This window comes from Chrysemys picta, chromosome 1, assembly GCF_011386835.1.
Source record: "Chrysemys picta bellii isolate R12L10 chromosome 1, ASM1138683v2, whole genome shotgun sequence".
Lineage (NCBI taxonomy): Eukaryota > Metazoa > Chordata > Testudines > Emydidae > Chrysemys > Chrysemys picta.
In genome coordinates this window covers 56,624,793-56,633,744 of record NC_088791.1, presented here as the reverse complement: position 1 = coordinate 56,633,744, position 8,952 = coordinate 56,624,793, and positions in this window count along the sequence as shown.

Below are 8,952 nucleotides of genomic sequence, written 5' to 3'. Positions count from 1 at the left end.
AATTTATGTGACATCCTATGCAAGACTCAGAATGTGAATTCTCCAGCACTGCTAGCACTGAATTATAAGCCAAGCAGAGATGGCATGGAGAAAAGGTTGTCTATTTCTGAAGAGGTCCTGGTTTCCTTACAATGGGAGACTGAGTTCATGTTGACATGAGCACTTTCGTCGGTATAACTTATGCCAGTCAGGGGTGTGAAAAAACACACCCGAGTGACATAAGTTACACTGACAGAAGCCGGCAGAGACAGCGCTATGTCAGTGGGAGACGCTCTCCTGCTGACATAGCTACCATGACTCACTGGGAGTAGTTTAATTATGTTAACGGGAGAGCTCTCTTCCGTCGGCACAGAGTGGCTACATGCACAATCTTACCATGGTGCAGCTGCATCGTCACAGCTGTGCAGATGTAAGGTCTCTAGTGTAGACATAGCCTCAGATTATAAATGTTCTAAAAGGAGTGTCTTTCAACCCTCCTGCTCTTTCAGAGATGATCATATCAGACACCTCCAACAATGGACAGAGTACTTATCTCAGTGCTCTAACAGAGAGAGCTCTTTGGAACTCAAGAGAGAAAATCCTGCATATAAATGCACTGGAAGTAAGATCAATTCACTTAGCTTTCAGATCTTTGCTTCCTCATAACAAGGTGAGTCAAGTTGCTACGGACAATATGATGGTGATGTATGACATTTACAAGTCAGGGAACCTTCATTTCATGTATGCAATAAATCAGTCAGACTGCATATCCAGAACAAGATCCACCCTGTGGTGCTCCAGTTGGACAGAAAATTCAACTGCCTAGCACATCAATTAAGCAAAGACATGACACAGAGTTTTGAGTGGGAAACAAAGGATCCAGGATACATTGCATCTTCAGCCTGTTAGTTTCCAGAGATAGATCTATTTGTCACTAGAAACAATACAGAGCATATCCAGTTTTGCCAAGAACAGGTAGGGACAGCATCTTTACATCAGATGCTTTTCTCATGGATTGGGGGAAGAGTCTGCTCTATGCTTTCCCTCCATTTCTCTTAATGCAAAATGACATCAGACATGGCTGAGGCAACAGTGGTATATAGACCTTCTCCATCTTTCAAAAGGGATATACAGACCTTATCCAGTGCACTGGACTTACTGTCTCATAATAAGAGCAGGATTTATCATCCAGATCCACTATTCCTGCATCTGACTGCTTAGGTTCAGGACTTTAACAGACCTAGAAAAATCTCAGGCTTTATAAATATGGTAGGTTTTACTTAATTCTAGAAAACAGTTTTTAGTAGAAGGTGATTTAAATGGGCTAAATTTGTGATATTGATGCATGACAAGCCTATATCACCAATTGTTGCTGCTATAAAATGTATAGTAAGTATTTGTATAACAAAGATTTTGGGTCTCTGTCGGGGAGGTGAGATTCGGTGTCTGAGCCCAGCAGTGTAGCCCAGTGGCAACAGTCAATGGGAGGTGGTAGGGGAACACAGGCCCTCTCTGCTCTACTGGGTTCCAGCCCAGGGCCCTGTGGCTGGCAGGTTGGATATGCAGTGTGGGGGAAGTCCCCACCAAGCCTGCTCCTTGGGTCACTTCCTCCCAGGGCCTCTGCTCCTATAAAGTCACTACAGAGGGTGCTTAGGGACTCCTGGGCAGGGGGTAGGTTCTCCCTAATCATGATCCAAAGAACCTTCTCCTTCAGTCACAGCCCACCATCTCCAGGGGGCCTTTGATGGCTCGGCAGTGGGGTCTGGTCCAGGCACTGTGGAGCTCCTGCGGCCTGTCTTCTTCCTTGCTCTGTCCACCCACAACTGAACTGGGTGGCTCCCTTTTGAGCTCAGATTCCATTATGAGTATGCCCAGCAGGTGCGGCTGGGCAGGGCTTTCTGGGCTCAGAGCTGCTCATTAACCTTTTGTTCCCCTGTGTGGGGCACCACATCACAGTCTCTCAATATCATCTGTCAAAGTCCACTTGGCTGCTATATCAGCACACCATGAGTTTGTTGGTAACTAATCTGTCTTTGCTCATGGCGTCTGAATATGGTGTTATCACAAATTATGAAGTTTTCCTTTGAGCCCATGGCAGAGTACTCATTGATCTATTTGTCTATATAAACTGCTTTTATTGTGGCAATAATGCAGGAAGTCAGACTGGAAGATCAGAGTGGTCCTTTCTGGCCTTATAATCTATGAACTAGATAGAAGGGTTATACACCCATATGGCTGACCCAAACACTATATTCCACAAAGATAAAGTAATACTTTGTCCTAAGCCAAGGTTTTACTAAAGGTCAGAATTTCAGATTAATCAAATAAAACTACCAGTGGTTTTCCCAGCATCTCATAGTCACAAGGGTCAGACTTCATACAGTGGATACTAGAAGGACTCTAGCTTCCTATCTGGATAGAAGCAAGAGTTTTTGAAAGTTTCCTAATTTTTTTATAGAGACAAGATGGGTGAGGTAATATCTTATTGGACCAACTTCTGTTGGTTATAGAGACAAGCTTTCCAAAGATATTACCTCATCCACCTTGTCTCTCTAATGTCCTAGTACCAACACAGCTGGGTGCAGGGGGCTCTAGATACAGGGGTTGAGGGTCAGTGGGGTGGGGTTCAGGTATGGAGGGCTAGGAAGGTTCTGGATGTACGGGGTGTCCCCAGATCTGTGGTGATTTACCTCACTGTCGGCTGCTCCGGGTGCCTGAAACAATATACCTATGCTGCTAGGGAGTGGTGCGTGACTGCCAGGGCTGGCTCTAGGTTTTTTGCTGCCCCAAGCAAAAAATTTTTTGGCTGCCCCCCACCCCAGCCCTGGGCTTTCTCTCCGCCCCCCAACTGCACCCTCCTTCCGCCGCAGCCCTGGGTCACTGGTAACTTGCTCCCAGGGTGGGTCATTCAGCAGGAATTTTGGATGTGCGTAGAACACAGACAGGATTGGTTCCCATATGGTTACAGAACTGCAGTGAAGTGGAACAATTTTCAGCTTGTGTGATTGGAGGATATCTGGATGCATATTATAAGACTGTCCTACATAAATGAGGAAAAGTTGAGGTGCCTTTATTATTCTTTTGTTCCATTCTTTGTTTCTATGGGGAATTTGCCAATGCAATATCACGGTCTTCCTTTTAAACAAATAAAACTAAAAAAAAAAAAAAAAAAAAAGCAATGGCTGTTGAAAATAGCAATTCCAGTTCTAATAACCACTGGGAAGCATTTCTTGCTCAATTTATTCTACTTTTTCTACAGCAAGTTACAGTGGATCAGTATATTTGATTTGGGAGAAATGAAGTAACAACTGCCCAAATTGAGCTTGAGCACTCCTGAATTTTGAGGGTTTCCAAATCTGGAAAAGAAAAGTCAATTTCTGCTTCCATGGCTCAGAAGTGGAAATTCTCCTACGTGCCTGGTACTGAATCTAAAGCTGCCACGTCTAGTAGAGCCTCCCCTCCCTTACTTTTCATTTTAAATTCTAGTGGGATCCATGTACCTCCCTTGCTAGGCTTCAGATAGAGAGGGGCATTGTCCATTTAGTCCACCCAATTCTTTCTTTGTGGGAGAGCCCAGGGCTAGGGTGGCAGGAGGTGCGGGTGGGGGCCAGAGCTGGGGCGGCAGGGGGTGCAGGTGCGGGGGGGGGGAAGAGCCCAGAGCTGGGGTGGCAGGACGTGGGGGGGGAGAGCCCAGGGCTGAGGTGGCAGGAGGTGTGGGTGGGGGCCAGAGCTGGGGCGGCAGGGAGTGCGGGTGGGGGAGAGCCCAGGGCTGGGGTGGCAGAGGGTGTGGGGGGCCAGAGCTGGGGCGGCCTGGAGTGCGGCGGGGGGGAGAGCCCAGGGCTGGGGCAGCAGGGGGGTGCAGGTGGGGGCCAGAGCTGGGGTGGCAGGGGGTGCAAGTGGGGGAGAGTCCAGGGCTGGGGCAACACAGGGGTGAGGGGGGAAGCCCAGGGCTGGGGTGGGGGGTGGCAAAAAACCTAGAGCTGGCTTTGTCCCTACCATTCACAGCAAGCTGCAGGTTTCAGTTCCATATTCCTTCCCCTTCCCTTTCCTGTTACTAACGGCTGAGGGAATGCTGGGAAATGTAGTTATTTCCCTGCTCTATAGGCAGGGAGCTAACCAAGGAACTACAGCTCCCAGGGCTCCCTGTTCATTCTCAGCTCCCATGTTGGATTCTTGCGCCCCTGCAAATATGCCTCCCCAAGCAACTGTTTGATTTGCTGGTGCCTAGAGCCAGCCCTGGTGACTGTCTTGCAGCTTCCCTTTGCTTCCTTGTCAGAAAGTCATTTTTCTGCAGGGAAGCAAAGAAATCTGTGAGAGACATGAATTCTGCACACGCGCAGTGGTGCAGAATTCCCCCAGGAGTAATCTTATGTAACTGTTCACAAGGGTAAATCCATAGCTTCTCAAATAATTAGGACAGTGGTTCTCAACCAGGGGTACGTACCCCTGGGGGTACTCAGAGATCTTCCAGGGGTACTCAACTCATCTAGGTCAGTGTTTCTCAATCTGGGGGTTGCAACCCCCAGGAGGATCATGGGATGGGTTTAGGGGAGTTGCAAGTGCAGGGCCGGCATTAGGGGGTGGCAAGCAGGGCAATTGCCCAGGGTTCCGCACCACAAGGTCCCCTCTCCCCCCGCAAAGCTAAGTTACATACTTCAGCCTTGCTGCCTGGGGCTTGGGCTTCGCACAAGGCTCACAAGTGAAAAACAGGCTCAAGTATCACACTGAAATGTAAGTACAATATTTATATTCCAATCAATTTATTTTATAAGTATATGGTAAAAATGAGAAAGTAAGTAATTTTTCAGTAATAGTGTGCTATGGTACTTTTTTGTATTTTTATGTCTGATTTTGTAAGCAAGTAGTTTTTAAGTGAGTTGAAACTTAGGGTATGCAAGACAAATCAGACTCCTAGAAGTAGTTTGGAAAGGTTGAGAACCACTGAATTAGAAGACTGAGTCCCACCTATCATGAATGGAGTACTATTATATATACTCGTTCATAAGCCGAATATTTTTGGTAAAAAAGTGATGCATCAAAGAGCGGGGGTCGGCTTATAAATGGGTCTACACCAAAATTTGATGATTTTAAACTCTATGGAATCATTGAATTGAATATCTAATATATTGTCGTTTTGCATACCTGGAGCGTCTGCAGGCACGGAGCCCCTCAGCTCCCTGTGGCTGCGTTTTATTGCTCCCAGCCAATGGGAGTTGCAGGAAGTGGCACTTCCCGCAACTCCCATTGGCTGAGAATGGCAAATCGCTGACACTAGGAGCTGAGGGGCTCTGTGCCTGTGAATACTCCAGGTAAACAAAACGTCCATGCCCGCTAGGGGCTTACCCTAAGGGGCCAGGAGCCAAAGTTTGCCAATCCCTGAAATATAGGGTTGGCTTATGAAAGGGTCATACAGTTTTTGCTATTTTTACCTAACCATCTTGGGGGGTCGGCTTATAAACGAACAGGCTAATGAACAAATATATACGGTACTTGTTAAACTATCTCATGAGTGGGAGTATGGAGAGGACACTTAAAGAAAAAATTAAGGTTATTCTCTTGTAACTACAGTTCTTCAAAATGGACTTTACATCTTCACATTTCCTGCTCACCTTCCCTTCCTCGGAGTCCTAATGAAACATGACTATGCAGAGGTGGTGGAAGAAACTGAGGTGATAGTGGACATGATGCCTTCTTTTATAGCCTCACCCTCAGAATGTTCAGGAACACTGAGGGGAAGGGTAAGATGGGTGCATGATACCTTCACTGACACCCCTATGAGAGGTTTTACCGTCTAGCCTGCACTGATTGGTGCAACCAATGAGTGAGAATATGCAGAGTCCATCTCAAAGAACTGCACTTACAAGTGAGTAACCTTCATTTACAGGTTCCTACTAAACCATTTTGAACCATTGGAGAAAATTTCCTTGTGCTTTTACTCTAAAGTCTAAAGGCTTCCAAGCTTTGTAAACTTAGAGCCCTTTCCATCAAGCAGCTGCATCTTCAAATGTTTTCCAGATAAGGTGGTAGAAGGAGTCTTTAACTTTCTTCACAAGAGAAGTTCAAATTGCACTTAAACCAGTCAATTTTCTTTTAGTCGTAACCTTCTCACACTCTGGAAAAACAATTATACGTGGTAATAATGGTCATGGTGGTAAAATTCTACTTTCATAAAACTGTGGATGAAATCTAATCTGTTGGTATTATGTAGAGCATGGAGGATCTAGTTTTGATGCTTTACTCCCCTTCCTAAGTCAACTATCTTTCAAGCTAATGGGGCAGCTAGCTGAGATCCTCCTGATGATATAATTGCTTGCTCCACCTGGAGCACAGCTACTTTGTGGGTGAAGACATCGAACATCTTATGGTGCTGAACAGCTACTTGGGCATCTGTATGCTCATTCATGAAGCACTACAAAACTGATGCACTTTTTACTGTCCAACACTGCCTTGAGAATTCTCTTGTGTTCTGTGAAAAGTCTCTTTTGGGGAAAAAAAAGTTATACATTTTGTCTGTTTGTACAATTTGGCTTGATTTTTATGATGTTTCCACTTTGGACATTTTCACTTTCTCCCCCCAACTTAATGGGGCAGGTGGTGGTGGGGGGGAACTTCCCAGAAGTTTTTTGATCGCAGATTCCCATGATAGAGAATAACTAAAAATACCTGCAACTATGACTTCTCTGAACAGGAGTCTGCTACTCTGGCAGAATCCTGGTTTATTGTGTTTGACACTTTTTTAGTGCCTGGTCACACAGAGATGGTAATTGATCCTTATCTTTGGATTCTCTGGGAAAAGAGAGAGGAGATGACAAGTCTGCTTTTATTCCATCCTCCCTCTCTTTTGGAGAAAATTTTTCAGCCTGATGTCTCAATATCTAATCTGTTTCTTCTAGTGTTTTCTTATTCCTCTGAACTTTAGCATTTGTGGCCTGGTTAGCTATATCAGTACATGCCTGTAAAGAACACTTAGCAAGTAGACAGCATGCTGGGGTAGCAAGGCAAGAAACTTCTTATCTGCCTTCGAGAGATGAAAAAGGTAGACAAACTCAGCAGTCCCAAGCCTAACTGAGCAGTGGATTACTACTCAGACCAGATAAAATTACAGGTAAGGAAACTAACCCTGATTTACCTAATTTTGGTAAACTACTCTGAATTAAATAAATTAAACATGAAACGACATGAAATAACAAGATGAAAAACAACATGAAAAACCATATCAAAATAACAAGATCTATTAAAGAGAAACTTACCAAGGCAAAGAAATTCAAAGTTACTCCAGCCATAGTTTAACTCATTCTAGTGAGCATGTACAGCTCTGGTGTTGTGAATGAACGTACTTTTCTATATCTACTTCTTTACTGTGTTGATTCTGTTGATCCCCTCATCCAGGCTTTGTCTCTGTATTAAGCTTAATATTTGTACTGGGATGAATCTTCTAACAGCGGGGAAAAAATTGACAGAGACATAGAAAGGTTAAGAACTGTATGCTTAAAGCAGGTCACTCTCCTGACACAATGGCTGACTCAGTGACATTCATTCTAACAACTGACAGAATTTTCTGTAGATATTTCTTGCATGCTTTGCTGTGCTGCCCCTCCCATATACACACACATATAATACTGTATCCAGTTTGACTCCTCCAGGTGTCTTCAATAATTCTCTTAAAATTATATTATCACATCACATAGTCCAAATTATTAGTTTTCTAAAATAATACCTAGCCTGGCTCAGTATCCGAATGTTCTCAGAATATTGGGTGCTCTTATGTATATACAGTCAGATAAGTTCTAGACAGCTTGACACCCTGAAATTTCTGAATTTTATGCTTAGATTTAATCACTATTATTATTATTTGTGTGTTTTACTGTTAAATTGATATTTCTTTAATGAGGTAAATCTATAGGACTGCCCTATGAAAAAAGTTATGTAGCTAGGAGAAAACTTTGTGGGCCAAATTTATCTTGGCCATAATTACACTGACTTCAATGGAGTTATGCTAGGGATGAATTTGGCCCTGTGTCTCTTTATCTGCAAAGAATATTTTCTCGCTGGCCAAAGTAACAGCTGCAGTGTACTCATAAGTGTAAAAAAAAATCTGTATTTTTTTTCAGCAGAGCGAATGTGCAGGCCTTTTGACTCTACAATGTAGTAAGTCTTATTTTTACATAATGATTTGCATGAAGTCACTGGCAGTCCTTATGCTAGAGCTTTTTGCTTCCTATCTCTTCCCCTCTTAGTTTGCGATGACCTATATTTCAGTCTCTTTTTTTGTAGCTGAAATTCCCAGTGGCTGATACAACAGCTGCAGTGTGCTGATGGAGCTCCTAAAAAGGGTGAAGCTCATACCTAGGATTGCTGTTTCAGGTTTGGCAGAATGAACATAGAAGTCTTTTGCCAATTTTTGATCCTGTGAAATTTAGCCTTATTACTTACATAGTGACTGCATAGTACTGCACATAATACCTTGTAACTGGGATTTACTTCTTCACTTTGCTTCTTCATGGAACTTATAATGACTTCAAGTGTTTGTTTTTGCTTATAGAGTAATACATTATTTAAATAAATTTGAAGTCATTTCGATCCGTAGCTCTGAATATGTAGCATACATTAGAATTCTTTTATATAACACTATTCCCCTACCAACTGATTAGTATTTCAGATTTTGAAATTGCTGGTCTGACAAGCAATTACTAACTTCAGCTACAATGCTAGGCTCGCTTTAACAATCAAGGGAGACAGAGATTGCATAAAGGAAATTTGCGAGCTGCTTTAGTTATGTTGTGTTTAAGGGAAGAATAAACATGATGGGATTAAATTTATACATGATAAATCATACTTATGAAAAAATCCTATAGAATTAAATAGGCACGAAACCATAGAAAACAATGACTTTCCTAGAGGTTTTCTTCAAAATCCATCTTACAAAATCAGATAAAAAAATTATATCCCAACTATAGATTTCAATAGGATGGT